The sequence below is a fragment of the Procambarus clarkii genome, chromosome 75 (genome assembly GCF_040958095.1).
Source record: "Procambarus clarkii isolate CNS0578487 chromosome 75, FALCON_Pclarkii_2.0, whole genome shotgun sequence".
NCBI classification, from domain to species: domain Eukaryota; kingdom Metazoa; phylum Arthropoda; class Malacostraca; order Decapoda; family Cambaridae; genus Procambarus; species Procambarus clarkii.
The window spans coordinates 2,225,218-2,241,867 of record NC_091224.1 but is presented as its reverse complement, the minus strand read 5'-3'; positions in this window follow the sequence as shown (position 1 = coordinate 2,241,867).

Sequence of the window (16,650 nt, the reverse complement as noted above, 5' to 3'; positions counted from 1 at the left end):
CCATGAATGAGAGCGTGAAGTATGGCGCGAGGAGCCATGAATGAGAGCGTGAAGTATGGCGCGAGGAGCCATGAATGAGAGCGTGAAGTATGGCGCGAGGAGCCATGAATGAGAGCGTGAAGTATGGCGCTAGGAGCCATGAATGAGAGCGTGAAGTATGGCGCGAGGAGCCATGAATGAGAGCGTGAAGTATGGCGCGAGGAGCCATGAATGAGAGCGTGAAGTATGGCGCGAGGAGCCATGAATGAGAGCGTGAAGTATGGCGCGAGGAGCCATGAATGAGAGCGTGAAGTATGGCGCAAGGAGCCATGAATGAGAGCGTGAAGTATGGCGTGTGGAGCCATGAATGAGAGCGTGAAGTATGGCGCGAGGAGCCATGAATGAGAGCGTGAAGTATGGCGCGAGGAGCCATGAATGAGAGCGTGAAGTATGGCGCGAGGAGCCATGAATGAGAGCGTGAAGTATGGCGCGAGGAGCCATGAATGAGAGCGTGAAGTATGGCGCGAGGAGCCATGAATGAGAGCATGAAGTATGGCGCGAGAAGCCATGAATGAGAGTGTGAAGTATGGCGCGAGGAGCCATGAATGAGAGCGTGAAGTATGGCGCGAGGAGCCATGAATGAGAGCGTGAAGTATGGCGCGAGGAGCCATGAATGAGAGCGTGAAGTATGGCGCGAGGAGCCATGAATGAGAGCGTGAAGTATGGCGCGAGGAGCCATGAATGAGAGCGTGAAGTATGGCGCGGGGAGCCATGAATGAGAGCGTGAAGTATGGCGCGAGGAGCCATGAATGAGAGCGTGAAGTATGGCGCGAGGAGCCATGAATGAGAGCGTGAAGTATGGCGCGAGGAGCCATGAATGAGAGCGTGAAGTATGGCGCGGGGAGCCATGAATGAGAGCGTGAAGTATGGCGCGAGGAGCCATGAATGAGAGCGTGAAGTATGGCGCGAGGAGCCATGAATGAGAGCGTGAAGTATGGCGCGAGGAGCCATGAATGAGAGCGTGAAGTATGGCGCGAGGAGCCATGAATGAGAGCGTGAAGTATGGCGCGAGGAGCCATGAATGAGAGCGTGAAGTATGGCGCTAGGAGCCATGAATGAGAGCGTGAAGTATGGCGCGAGGAGCCATGAATGAGAGCGTGAAGTATGGCGCGAGGAGCCATGAATGAGAGCGTGAAGTATGGCGCGAGGAGCCATGAATGAGAGCGGGGAAAGAATAAAGAAATAATAGATGGCGGAGAAAAGAATGACACTCAAAGTGGAGCAGAAAATGGGGAAAGGGAAAGACAATAAATTGAGCAATATAAACCTGGGGTAATGACTGGAGGAGCAGGCAGGAAGTAAGCGAGGAGACGGTGCAATATCGTGGCAAGTGATGAGAGGAAGGAAGGAAGGAATACACAACTGATGTGAAGGTTGTGTGTGTGTCTTGGGGGGGGGGGGAGACTCACCTAGTTGTGCTTGCGGGGGTTGAGCTTAGGCTCTTTGGTCCAGCCTCTCAACTGTCAATCAACTGGTGGACAGATTCCTGAGCCTACTGGGCTCTATTATATCTACATTTGAAACTGTGTATGGAGTCAGCCTCCACCACATCACTTCCTAGTGCATTCCATTTGTTATCTACTCGAACACTGAAAAAAATTCTAATGTCCCTGTAGCTCATTTGGGTACTAAGTTTCCACCTGTATCCCCTTGTGGAAACTGAAAAAATTCCCCTGAGAATTTTGTAGGTGGTTATCATGTCTCTCCTTACTATTCTGTTTTCCAGGGACGTGAGGTTCAGCTCCCTTAGCCTTTCCTCGTAGCTCATATCTCTGAGTTCCGGGACGAGTCTGATGCCATACCTCTGAATCTTTTTTCTAACTTTGGTCCATACCTTAACTAGATATGGACTCCAATCAGGAGATGTATATTCCAGAAATATACATCTCTATATATAAATATATACTTTCTGGTAAGTCTCCTGTTTCCAGTGACCTGTTATACACCATAGAGAGTGGCACACTTAGTGCCTTCTTTTAGTATCCGCGGTGAAATTCTGTCAGGCCTAACAGCCTCTGTCACATTCAGCTCCTACAGATTCATTTTGACCTCATCACTAGGAAAGTCAGATTCATCCAAGGTTGCCTAGTTTGCCTCCTCCTCATTTAGTGCAGGGACCTCTCCTTGTTCTAGTGTGAAGACCTCCTGCAATCTCTTGTTGAGTTTTTCACACACCTTGTCTTTCTCGGTGTATCTGTTCTCCCCTTTTCTCATTTTCATCACTTGTTCCTTCACTGTTGTTTTCCTCCTGATGTGTGTGTGTGTATTCAGCTAGTTTTGCTTGCGGGGGTTGAGCTTTGCTCTTTCGGCCCGCCTCTCAACTGTCAATCTATCATCTGTTACTAACTACTAACTAATTTTTTTTCACACACACAACTCACCAGGAAGCAGCCCGTAACAGCTGTCTAACTCCCTGATACCTATTTTCTGCTAGGTAACATGGGCATCAGGGTGAAAGAAACTTCCCATTTGTCTCTGCCTTGCCCGGGAATCAAACCCGGGCCACAGGATTACGAGTCACGCACGCAGTCCACTCAGCTACCAGAACCTATTCACTCAGCTACCAGACCCTGTGTGTGTGTGTGTGGGTGTGTATGTATGTGTGTGTATGTGGTGGGTGGGTGTGTGTGGGGGGGGGAGGGGATGTGTACAGGCCTAGTTGTACTCACCTAGATGTGCCAGCGGGGGTTGACCTCTAGCTTTTTGGTCCCGCCTCTCAACTGTCAATCAACTGATGTACAGGTTCCAGAGCCTATTGGGCTCTATCATATCTATACTTGAAGCTGTGTATGGAGTCAGCCTCCACCACATCACTGCCTATTGCATTCCATTTGTCAACTACTCTCACTAAAAACGTTCTGTCTAATATCACAGTGGCTCATTTGGGTTTTCAATTTCCACCAGAGTCCCCTAGTGCGTGTGCCCCTGTGTTAAATTGCCTGTCTTTATCTACCCTATCGATTCCATTGTGAATCTTGTATTCGGTGATCATGTCCCTCCTTTAACTCTTTTGTTTTCCAGCGACGTGAGGTTTAATTCCAGTAGTCTCTCCTCGTAGCTCATACCCTTCAGTTAGGGAACTAGTCTGGTAGCAAACCTTTGAACCTTTTCAAGTTTAGTCTTATCCTTGACTAGATATGGACTCCATGCTAGAGCTGCATACTCCAGCATTGGTCTGGCATATGTGGTATAAAAGTTCTGAACGATTTCTTACACAAGGTTCTAAAGGCCGTTCTTATGTTGGCCAACCTGGCATATGTCGCTGATACTTTTCTCTTGATACGAACTTCAGGGGACGAGTTTGGCGTGATATCAACCCCAAAGTCAGTCAGTCAGTCTGTCTCAGTCTGTCTCAGTGTCTGTCTCAGTGTCTGTCTCAGTGTCTGTCTCAGTGTCTGTCTCAGTGTCTGTCTGTCTGTCTGTCTGTCTGTCTGTCTGTCTGTCTGTCTGTCTCTCTGTCTCTCTGTCTCTCTGTCTCTCTCTCTCTCTCTCTCTCTCTCTCTCTCTCTCTCTCTCTCACTCTTGAAGAATTTAATTTCTCTAATGATACCCTGGATGTGGCCTCCTGATCTCTACACCTATCTTCATTACATTATATTACATTTGCTTGGATTAAACTCTAACAACCATTTGTTCGACCATTCCTTCAGTTTGTCCAAGTCTTCTTGAAGACTCAAGCAGTCCTACTCTGTCCTAATCCTTCTCATAATTTTGGCATCGTCAACAAACATTGAGAGGAATGAGTCTATCCCCTCTTTGAGATCATTTACGTATATCAGAAACAGCATAGGTCCGAGTACAGACCCTTGTGGGACTCCACTGGTTACTTCACGCCAATCTGAGATCTCACCCCTCGCTGTAACTGCTTCGTATTGCTTAGGTACTCCCTTATATATAGGTTATTCCTGCCTATTTTTGCAGCTTATGTACCAGCCTTTTATGGGGTACTATATCAAAGGCTTTCCGACAGTTAAAAAAAAATTCCGTCAGTCCTTCTCTTTCTTGCATAATCTTTGTCACCTGATCGTAGAATTCTATTAAGCCAGTGAGGCAAGATTTACCCTTCCTGAACTCATGTTGGTAGTTTGTCACAAAGTCCCTTCTCTCCAGATGTGTTACTAGGTTTTTCCTCACGATTTTCGTCATCACCTTACATGGTATACAAGTTAAGGACACTGGCCTGTAGTTCAGTGCCTCTTGTCTGTCACCCTTTTTGTATATTGGGCCTACATTAGCCATCTTCCATATTTCTGGTAGGTCTCCCGTCTCCAGTGACCTACTATACAGTATGGAGAGTGGCAAGCAAAGCGCTCCTGCACACTCTTTCAGTACCCATGGTGAGATTCCGTCTGGGCCAACAGCCTTTCTCACGTCCAAATATAACAGGTGATTCTTGACCTCATCTCTTGTAATTTCGAATCCTGCCAAGGCCGCCTGGTTTACTGCCATCTCTCCTAGTGCAGTGACCTCTCCTCGTTCTGTTGTGAAGACCTCCTGGAACTTCATGTTAAGTTCTTCACACACTTCTTTGTCATTCTCTGTGTACCTGTCTTCACCCGTTTTAATTTTCATCACCTGTTCTTTCACTGTTTTTTCCTCCTGATGTGACTGTGGAGTGGCTTTGGTTCGGTCTTGGCTTTATTTGCTATATCACTTTCATACTTTTTGTCTGCCTCTCTTCTCATACAAAGCTACTCATTCCAGGTTCTCTGGTATCTCTCTCTGCTTTCTGGTGTTCAGTTATTTGGGAAGTTTCTCCACGCCTTTTTATTCAGCTCCTCTGCTTCCATACATGCCCTATTAAACCACAAATTCTTGTTTTGCTTTTCGGATTTTTAATTTTGGGGCAGGATGAACCTCTTTACTGCCTCCTGACACTCTTGGGTGACATAGTCTATCCATGTCTTGTGCGGACTTAGCTTTGACTTCTGTGTTCCATGGTATACCCCTTAGGAAACTTCTCATCTCATAATTTCCCTTTCGGTACGCTAGCCCTTTGTTTCCCAGTTCTTTTCGGGGGAGATAAATCCTAGTTCTACCAGATACTCAAAGATCAATACACTTTGATCACTCATTCCCAAGGGGGCTTCCAACTAAACTTCCCTTATATCCCACTCATTTAAGGTGGATAGCAGATCAATCAAAGCTGTTTCATCCTCTCCCCTCATTCTCTGTTCTCCCAATCTATCTTCCCGTGGTAGAAGTCTCCCATGATTAGTAGTCTGGATTAGTTCCTGCTAGCAACATAAGCTGTCCTCTCTATTATATTAAAGGTGGCCACGTTGTTTCTATCATATTCCTGTCTTGATCTTTTGTCATTTGGTTGGTTGTTATATATGACGACGACTATAATTTTAAGTCCTCCAATCGCTATGGTATCTGTTATATAGCCACTGAAACCTTCACAACCCTGGATAATCATTTCCTCAATACTCCAACCTTTTCTTATCAGCAGAGCTATACCACCACCTCCTCTTCTCTCTCTTTCCTCACAACAAAGTAGTCCTGTAACACTGCCTTTGTTATACTTTTTGTCTTGGTTTTCTTGTAGTACCCATACTCCAAGTTCATTTGTTTTATTTGTAATCGCATCTATGTTAGTGTACATTGCCTTGAGACGCACTTTCTTCTGTTCATTCTCATGTCTCCTTCTCGGTGAGTGTTCTGCTGATGGAGGAAGCTGTTCCATAGGTGTGAGGATTTGTGAAGTGGTTAACAGGGCCTCAGAGGATACTAGATTGAGGGGGTGGGGGGGTGGGGGGGTAATGAGAAGGGGGACAGGGAGAGAGATGGGGGAAGGGGGTACATGGTAGGAGTGGATAGCAGGGTGGGAATGAGGTGAGGGGGGAGGGATGGTTGACTGAACATGTGAGTGGAGACATGAAAGGTTCGGGATAAGGGGGGAGGAGGGTTCTATGCAGAGAAGGTTGGTGGTGTTACCCTCCACTCTGGTGTTACTGGGTTACTGGTTGTGGGTTTCCCCCTCACCCACTGGGGATGTTGTGTTTGGGGCGGTGATTTCCTGGTTTTCTCCTCTCACCCTGAACTTCTTCCTTGCCTCTGCTGCCGTGGCTCTCTCCTTCCTCGTCATGTCCCTTTGGATTAATACATTTTTGTATTCCTCCACATATTGCTGTTGGGTCTTCCTTTCTAGAATATTCTCCTTTGTGGTCTCGTTTGCAAACACTATCTTCATCAGGTGGTCTCTGTCCTTGCTGTACCTGGGCTCTATCATATCTACATTTGAAACTATGTATGGAGTCAGCCTCCACCACATCACTGCCTAATGCATTCCATTTGTAAACTACTCTGAGAGTAAAAAAGTTCTTTCTAACGTCCCTGTGACTTATTTGGGTACTCAGTTTCCAACTGTGTCCCCTTGTTTGCGTACCACTCGTGCTAAACAGTTTATCTTTACTTACCCTGTCAATTTCTCTGATAATTTTAAAAGGTAGTGACCACGTCTCCCCTAACTCTACTGTCTTCCAGTGTCCTGAGGTTTAGTTGCAGTAATCTTTCCTCGTAGATCATACCTCTCAGCTCGGGGACTAGTCTGGTGACATACTTCGGAACTTTTTCTAACTTCGTTTGGAATTTCATTAGATATGGACTCCATACTGGAGCCGGCCGCATATTCCAATGTTGGTCTGGCATATGAGTAACAAGGCCTCCAATCACAGAAAAAGCATAGTTGTCACAGGTGTGGCATCTATACTTATACTTACGAAATGAACGGTATGGTAAACAACACAGCTCAATTCCAACACAATGTCGTACAAAATAATTTAATAAAAAATAAATCGAAATCTATGAAAATAAAATTTATCAATGCAATCGGAAACATTGAAATGGAATTCGTGACATATTTAGTATTACGTGTATGTTGCTATTATGTGCAACAGATGGCGCTGTTTTTCAAAAACGCATGTTTTTACCTGTCACAGGGTTGGCATCTATATAGTAGGTATATAAAAAGATGCGCCCATTCGAATGCAACGTTGTGTCAAAATTTTAAAGCAATCGGTGAAGAACTTTCAGAGATAACAGCGTGTGTTGCTCTTACGTCCAACGATGGCGTTGTTTTTCAAAAAAACATGTTTTTTCCTGTTTCATGTGAGACATGTATATAGTAGATATATAAAAAGACGCGCCTATTCGAATGCAACGTTGTGTCAAGGTTATGTCAACAACACAATGTTGTTTTCAAGGTTTTCACCTTGAAAACAACATGACTTTTGGTGAACTCCTCTTCTAGCTGAACCCTGATGCAAGAGCATTAGTAAGAGGGATCAACACATTAGCGGAACATTATGAGGAGAAGAAGAGTCGTTGTGGTACAAGTGCCGCAGACCAGCCCAGCATCTTGGCAGGGTTCCCAGCCATGGTCAGGGAGGGTCGACGTCCCACTCATCCTTCCTCTTCCAGCCTGTTTACTCACCAGTAATGGCGGGATCTGGTTAGAAGTTGATTGACGGGTCTCGCTGCGTGAACAGTTAGTGAAATATGACTTAAGGTGAAAAATGGAAAGGGAAAGCTGTCAGCTTGATTTCATGACTCGGAAAAAAGTAAGTGTTGAAACTGTTGGTCTGGTACAGGTAGTTGGCTTTTGTGGTAGTTATTTAAGTAGGCAAGAAGCCTCCTAGAAACGTAGCCCTTGACACACTTGTGGGAATAGTTAGCAAGTCAGACTTACATGGATATGGTGCCTTTTGTAAGACTTGTGTCGACTGTACCACGTAACTCTTGGGCCTGGTCGACGTGGGCCGTCCGGCCTCCAGCATAATACCAAGTTATCTCACTACTAAACATGTCTCAAATATCCTGAAAATTATGCTCGCTCTATAACATTGTTCCTGGATGGGGTTCTGTGAGTTGTTCTAATCCCCGAGCCCGGCCTGGGGCCAGGCTTGACTTGTGAGAGTTTGGTTCAACAGGCTGGTTGGATGTTACTTGGTTCAACAGGCTGTTGCTTGGTCCAACAGGCTGTTGCTTGGTTCAACAGGCTGTTGCTTGGTCCAACAGGCTGTTGCTTGGCGCGGCCCGCAGCATTGTAACAACTCCCAAACCTCTAAGACAAACTTTAACAAGAATTATGCGCAATACATTTCGTGAAAGGGGTTGCCAGGAATGAATTATTTGCTATACTAGGCCTAGGAATATTTAAGTTTGATTTTTAGCTTAATTTTCCCGTACTTTGTAAAATTAAAAGTACAAAAGTTAACTCTTAGGTGGTTAAATTATTTGATACATATGAATAATTTCGACCAATTAGTTACTATAATTACTGTCATTTAAGTAGGCTGGGTTGTTACAGCTATAATGAATATGCTATAAGTTCTATGTATCCCAGAGGTTGTGTAAATTTCAAGAAATTCAAGAAATATTTAATCAAAGTGAGTCTCATCTTTCTAAATCAGTTAATTACATTCTTTCTGTACCAACATATAAGACACTAATCAAAGTGTAAACATAATGGGCTCCCCGCTGGGTGTCTTGCTCGCGAACTTTTACATGGGTACTATTGAGCAGAGTTCGGGTCGGGTTAGATGTAAAACCCGCCATCTACTGCAGGTATGTCGACGACATATTTGTACAAGTTCCGGATACCGAACGACTGTTGCAGATGAAGAGAAACTTCCTTTCTCAGATGTGGCAGTCATGGAAAGGAACGGAAGCTTTCATCGTGCAGTATATACTAAGGAGACAAACATAGGGATGTGCCTTAACGGTGACAGCGACTGCCCGCAGGGATACAAACGGAGTGTTGTGAACGCTTATGTCGACCGAGCTCTCACTCACCGCTCTGGGTGGAAGCAGGTGGATGAGGAGTTATGTAGAATAAGGCAGATTTTGGTCAACAATGGTTTATTCATTGGTTATGTCGAAGACATAATAAAAAGGAAGGTGGCGAGGTGTGGAACAGGTTATGGAGCCACTAATACCACAATACCCGCACTTCCAATAAAATTGTTATAGAGAAACTTCTTCTCCACGGCGGCGTACAAAGCACAGGAAAGAGCCCTAAAAGAGATCACTGAGAGCGACGTTACCCCAACGGACGTCAACCAGAAGATAAAACTAACAATATATTATAAGAGTAGGAAAACCGTCGACCAACCTGCTAATGAAGAATTATCCCGACACCAAAAAAAACAGTCTTGAACGAGACCAACGTTGTTTACGCCTTCACGAGCCCACTTGGGGATTGTCAGTCCCAACCATCTCAGTATATAGGCAAGACAACAACGCCTCTCTCTAGGCGCTTAACAGTGCACAAACAACAGGACTCCATCAAGGAACATATAATCGCCACACACAACGAGACGATCACCCGGGATATTTTGACCAGCAACACCGAAATAATCGATAGATACAATGACAATAGAAGATTTGACATCTGTGAAGTGCTGCATATCAAAAAATCTTGACCAGCAGATAATAACCAGCTAATACACAGTTACACGCTACCCACTTCAAGACCCCGGGTCAATGCAGAAGCTGGACCGAATGACCCGGTAACAGGAACGGAAGCAGCCAGAAGAATATAAGCTGCTAACATGTTACACTCTTAATTTACTACCCCATTAAAACCCCATTATATAGGACCCCCATTAATACCCCATGTATGTCATTCATCCATGTCACCTACCACCTCACCATTAGAGGATATAATCAGGTGCTAACACAGAAGAATTAAGAGTGTCATATCTGTAGAACAGTAGCAGAGGCGCCACTATTGCACTACTTTACTGGAATATGAAGCTACTGAAGCCCTGCGCATCAAACTCAACATTAATCCAACGACAGCAGCTGCATTAAATGCACATTCCACAGCGACTACAATGATTAGAAAAACCGTTGAGGAATGGGACTCACTAGTGAACATTCTGCACCTACATCTGTCACCAAGATAATGTTATTAAAACAAGACTAAAACCAGTGCACTGAAACAGAATAAAAAAAGAAACAGGGAAAAAGGAGGAAACCCCACCTCCATTTTAAACTTTGACCCAAATATCAGAGTAACAAGGTTGTCGTGAATAACCGAACTCAGTTACGGGCTCACCATAGTCCGTGCTACATGGACATTTTGTTCTGAGTAGCTAAATCTAAAACAACAGCAACAACAGAAGAATTTGTCTTAGAGAATGTGAGGTGAGACCTTACGAAACGCATCACTAGGCGTCAGACCCAAATAATAAGTACAAATAAACTTTTGAGAGTTATTTTTTAATCTTCCTGCTTCAGTGAAGAAAAAAATAAGGAATATCGAGAAGATTCGCGCCAGAATCATAATTCTAAAACTAATCTTGAAAACATTACCGAATAATTAGTGTTTACCTTGAGAGAGTGAGAGTGAGAGGCGGTGGTTGTGCCGGGGATAATAGTAGACGATAAAGATGGGAATGGTGAGAGGAGAGAGTGGAGGGAGAGTGTGGATGCTGTTGGGCCTGTGAGAGAGGGGTCGGCAGCGGCCAGGGAGGGAAGAGTAAGCACCCAGAGCGGCCAGGGAGGGGAGAGTAAGCACCCAGAGCGGCCAGGGAGGGGAGAGTAAGCACCCAGAGCGGCCAGGGAGGGGAGAGTAAGCACCCAGAGCGGCCAGGGAGGGGAGAGTAAGCACCCAGAGCGGCCAGGGAGGAGAGAGTAAGCACCCAGAGCGGCCAGGGAGGAGAGAGTAAGCACCCAGAGCGGCCAGGGAGGGGAGAGTAAGCACCCAGAGCGGCCAGGGAGGAGAGAGTAAGCACCCAGAGCGGCCAGGGAGGGGAGAGTAAGCACCCAGAGCGGCCAGGGAGGGATGAGTAAGCACCCAGAGCGGCCAGGGAGGGGAGAGAAAGCACCCAGAGCGGCCAGGGAGGGGGAGAGTAAGCACCCAGAGCGGCCAGGGAGGGGGAGAGTAAGCACCCAGAGCGGCCAGGGAGGGGGAGAGTAAGCACCCAGAGCGGCCAGGGAGGGGGAGAGTAAGCACCCAGAGCGGCCAGGGAGGGGAGAGTAAGCACCCAGAGCGGCCAGGGAGGGAGAGAGTAAGCACCCAGAGCGGCCAGGGAGGGGAGAGTAAGCACCCAGAGCGGCCAGGGAGGGGGAGAGTAAGCGGCCAGGGAGGGGAGAGTAAGCACCCAGAGCGGCCAGGGAGGGAGAGAGTAAGCACCCAGAGCGGCCAGGGAGGGGGAGAGTAAGCACCCAGAGCGGCCAGGGAGGGGGAGAGTAAGCACCCAGAGCGGCCAGGGAGGAGAGAGTAAGCACCCAGAGCGGCCAGGGAGGAGAGAGTAAGCACCCAGAGCGTCCAGGGAGGAGAGAGTAAGCACCCAGAGCGGCCAGGGAGGGGGAGAGTAAGCACCCAGAGCGGCCAGGGAGGGGGAGAGTAAGCACCCAGAGCGGCCAGGGAGGGGGAGAGTAAGCACCCAGAGCGGCCAGGGAGGAGAGAGTAAGCACCCAGAGCGGCCAGGGACGCCGTACAAGAAAGTGATGGCCGGCTACAACCCGGAACATCCAGAGAGCCGGACCATAAGTCCCGGACGCGAGAAGACTCTCCAAGGCCAGTGGCTGAGGCCCACATTATGGTCAAGTGACTTAGAAATATAAGTCTGGCAAGATTTTCACTTATGGAAGTGTTTGGATGTGATCATCATTGATGAGAAGTGTTGATACTCCACAGTCAAGGAGGCCCGGAGGGCAGCACAACCACCAACCATTCATTGGTTAAACTTGAATAATATAGTCCTAACGTGAAGGCTGACTCACTTGCACTATGATAACACAAACATATCATAAGCACTACTACTCACTTGCACTATGATAACACAAACATATCATAAGTACTACTACTCACTTGCACTATGATGACACAAACATATCATAAGCACTACTACTCACTTGCACTATGATGACATAAACATATCCCTCTACAATGTTTATTGATGTAGAATATATTAAAACACAAAGAACTTTACAGTCTGGTTGGGTATAACTGGCTGTTTTAACTTGGACCAAATTTCTCTCTGTAACTTGGTCTGCCAAACGGCTTTCACCTATGTAATAATGGTAGAATGGGCGGAACAACAGAAACGGTGTTGAAACAACCATTATAGGAGGACGTCAACGATTACGAATAAATTTATTTACGAGAAATAAATGTGTATGAGATACATGAATATTTAAATTTTGTCATGACTACTCAAAGAAAAGCTTGAATATTCCATTTATGAAATAAAAATAATAATTCTTATAAAATTGAAATATATTAATTGTCAATTAAAATTACTCCAAACATATTTTCTGACATGCGATATTTACGTAATCTAATTTCTCTTGTGACGATTTAGCATTTGAAATTTAACTTATTTTGCGCCCTATTGTTGTATCGTTAGGAAATTTGCAAATGTTGCAGTTTAATGTAGTATATATATATATATATATATATATATATATATATATATATATATATATATATATATATATATATATATATATATATATATACATTTAAATATTCATGTATCTCATACACATTTTATATATATATATATATATATATATATATATATATATATATATATATATATATATATATACATTTAAATATTCATGTATCTCATACACATTTTATATATATATATATATATATATATATATATATATATATATATATATACATTTAAATATTCATGTATCTCATACACATTTTATATATATATATATATATATATATATATATATATATATATATATATATATATATATATATATATAAACCTAGAAAGGGTACCACCACTGGTGCAAGTGTAGGGACCCATAGCCTCGGAGAAGAAAATAAAGAGTACTCAGAGAAGACCTTGTGGATCCTCACTGAACACTTTGATATTTTCTTCTCCTACCACCCCTATTCTTTTGGTATGTGTGTATATTTATCTAACTTTATTTGAAAATGTCATTACACAAAAAAGTTACAATATTGATTACATGCAGGGTACAAGGCTGCTTGTCACAAGTTGAACAGCTCCTCCAGCTTCTCAGATGGCGGGCAGGAACCATGGATGCAGTGAGCATTTCCTCTCTGGATTGCCACACTAAGGCGCTGAAAAAGAAAACTGGCAGCTCTAGGGTCTCTAGTTGTTTCGATTAGCTTAGACCCCAACTCCTTCAAAAAGCTAGCAGCACTTTTACCCCAGGCACGAAGTGTCTCTGAGGCAATGGGGACAAAATTGTAGTGGTGCTCAAGGTCTCTGTATTTACGTGACTTGGCCGCTTCCCGGTGATTGGCAGCTCCTCCTGCTTGTGTAGCGCTGAAGTCAACATAGGTATTGGCTAAAGTTGAAACGCAAGTGTAGTCCCACACCAACTGTCTACCATTCTTCCATGGGTTCACCGTAATTCCGTCTGGGCAACCGACAGGCTCATCAGAGTTGCGGGACATTAGGTAACGGGGCTCTCTCTTTGCTGGACAACCGGCTGTGGTAAGGCTTCTCTTAATAATGTCATTGACCTCGCCGTGTCTTGCATGCCATCCTCCTGTCCTTTGGCAGAGAAGGCCTTGCCGTCCGTATCTGTCGGCCTCTGCCTCGCTGTAAGTACACCTGTATTCGGTGTGGATTGGGGCAGCGAGGCGGAGAGCCACGGCAATTCGGAGGGCCTGCGGTGTGAGACGGGTGCCGGTTGCTGACATTGGGGTTGCTAATAGGAAATCACCTGCATGGGGAGCTGCTACAGCTCTAAGTCGGGCAGTGTCATGTGGTGTTGTCGCAGCTTCTTGGTCGACAATGGGGCGATCCCAGCTGGATTGCTTATGGGCTTCAGAAGGCGGTGGTTGGGGTGCTGGTCCTGTGAGAGAGACACATTTGGTTGTGCAGTCTGTGAAGCTGGGATCATGAACTAGGTGCTCAGGTAGGATTTCCTTCACCAAGTTGTCAGACGCCACTGAAGAGGACAGGAACGCTGGTACAGCAATTTGTGTTGCTGTGTGCACGCCAAGGCCCCCCAAGTCTGACAGGAAGGGAGGCCTGTTTCCACTGTGAGTCGCTGAGGGAAAGATTGAGCGCTTTTTCTAGTGTTGATTTCAGCAAGCTGTCATACTCTTCTAATTTAATATTGTTGAAAGATGGCGAACATCTTAGAAAGTAGGTCAGCCTGGGGAGGGACAAGCATCTGGTGATGAGGTGAAGTGCATCTTGAGCATCAATGTCTTCAATCCTCTCGTTCATCTTCTTCAGGTCAGTGATCTTCTTACCAAGGACCCCGTCGATGACATTCCTTCCAAGAGGAGCACCTAGGAGTGTGCTGTTCTCAGGGTTGGTTGTATGAATGTCAGGCAAAACAACTTTTATTTGCTCTATTATGCGCCGGTTGGTGGAGGTTATTTCGCACTTGAAAGGGTTCAGGGTGAGGCCTAGGCTTGCTCCTTGCTCCTGAATTATTCTTATATCGTCCAAGAGTGAAGCTGGGGAGCCGGCTAGAGTACCATCGTCCAAAAACCAAATGTTGAGCTCACTAGACAGGTTATCGGTGACTTTCTTGATAACTAGGCAGAAAAGAAAAGGAGCAAGGGGGTCACCCTGTTGGACACCTTCTTGTGATTCAATTTCATGTTCCCCCAAAAAGCAGAGTTAGATTCTTGCTGTAGCATGAGTTTACAAACAGGTAGAGGGAAGGAAAAAGGCGATGAACCGCATTGAGTACTGCATCCCTTCTAACCAGATTGAAAGCATTTTTGAAGTCCAGCTTTATCAGGGCCTTTTCATCCGTAATGTTGGCAATGTAGGCTCTAGCTGCATGAGCCGCTGCCTCACACCCTTGGGGAATGCCAAACCCAAGCTGTTTTGGCTTCAGCATGTCGGCTGCTGCCTGCTCTAGCAGCAGCCTTAGCGACGAGACGCTGGAGTGAATTGCCCACAGCTATCGGTCTGATTCCTCCATCTTTTTTCCTCAAGACACAGAGGGTAGCGCCAAAAAAGAGAGGCCGTATGGTCTCTGGTATGTTGCCAGCTAAACATGTGTTGGTGAATCTAGTTAGTTCCACCAGGAGGCCCTGTGCAATGTCTCCCAGTGCAGGGTTGAGCATTTGTTTGATGTGGTTGGGTCTTAGTCCTGTGAACCCACCTGCTGATCCTGGGGAAGGATAAAGCTGCTTTATGCACCATGGATTCGAGCACACACAGGGGTTCTGCTCTGGTGACACCGACTAGGGGAACACTGTCGTCACGAGGAGCTCTGGGTGGGTGTTTTTCCCTCAGGGCTTGTGCTGTATTGGCATCCCTGGTGGCAACTGTGTCTTCACTGGTGATGACTCTGATCGCCCCTATTGTGTTGCCTTCTTCTATTTTCTTGCTGACTGTTGCTCTGATTTTGGATGCCTCGGTTCTGCTGTTGATACCTTTCCTGCCGTGGGTGTTTTTGGCATGGGTGGGGAGGGGTGCCTGGTTGTCCTCTCTAGGAAAACTATTTAAAGCCATAATGACCAACGAAGCTAGTGTTTTGTCTCTCCTTGCAGGGACAGCTAGGCATATGTTTCCAAGTAGGAGAAGGTTGCGCCATGCTTGGATGGTTTCGGGGGAGTCATTGACCTTTTTCAAGAGGCTGGATAGTTTGGCTGCTGCCTGGGGCCGGGCAGCTTTGGGGATGTGCTGCAAAGGTTCCAACCGATGTTGCTTTGATGGCTTCTAGTAGATTCTCAGTCGAAATGAAGCTGTTGGAGGTGTTTTTCCTGACTGCTGGAGCGGGGCCTTGATTGATACCCTCTTTGGGAGGGCGCCACATACCCGGACAATCGGTTCCGTTGTGAGCATGCTTGCGCACATCTCCGTTACGCTTGAGTCTCCACACCTTGTCGCACACTTGGCATGTGCCATACCTGTCGTCGATTGATGGCTCCTCTTGGCTGAGAGAAGCCTGGCTCTCAGTCGTGACCTGCGACATCGGCGGGCGCTGGGCGGGCACTGGGCAGGGGCTGGGTGGGCGCCGGGCGGGCGCCGGGTGGGCACCGGGCGGGCGCGGGCGCTGGGTGGGCGCTGGGTGGGCGCCGGGCGGGCGCCGGGCGGGCGCTGGGCGGACGTAGCGTGAGGGGGGTGGAAACAGGGAGGTAGCGGTCGCGTTGGGGTGGGGCAGGGAGGGGGGGTTGACAGTACACAATAGCGGGTATGGGGAGGGGGGGGGGCAGAGGGGTGACACTAACACGTTTGTATAATTTCGTGATATATCACTGCACAATATAAATCTGGTTCACTGTGAGCTCGATGCACTTAAAACACGATACCTGTTTCCCGAGAGCCGAGGTATCTATTTTTCCGGGATATTTTCATAAACACTTACACACGGGTCACCCCCGACTGACCGCACAACAACACCCCATCCCCCATCCCCCACCCCCACCACCATAACCGAGGGAGCCCCTCAGGGCGCCCTTGTTGGCCCTCACTGCAGTTCAAATGGGGCCTAGCCAGAGCAAGATAGCTGAAGAAGGGGGTAATGATGTTGGGGGTAATGATGTTGGGCGAGTTAGGAGTGAGGAACTAATACAGAGATTCAGGACAGCCATTGAATTTGTTAGGAGCAAGGGAGGAATCCCGATCATATGTGGCATTCTTCCAAGAAAGGGAGTGGGAAATGAATGGATGTCGAGGG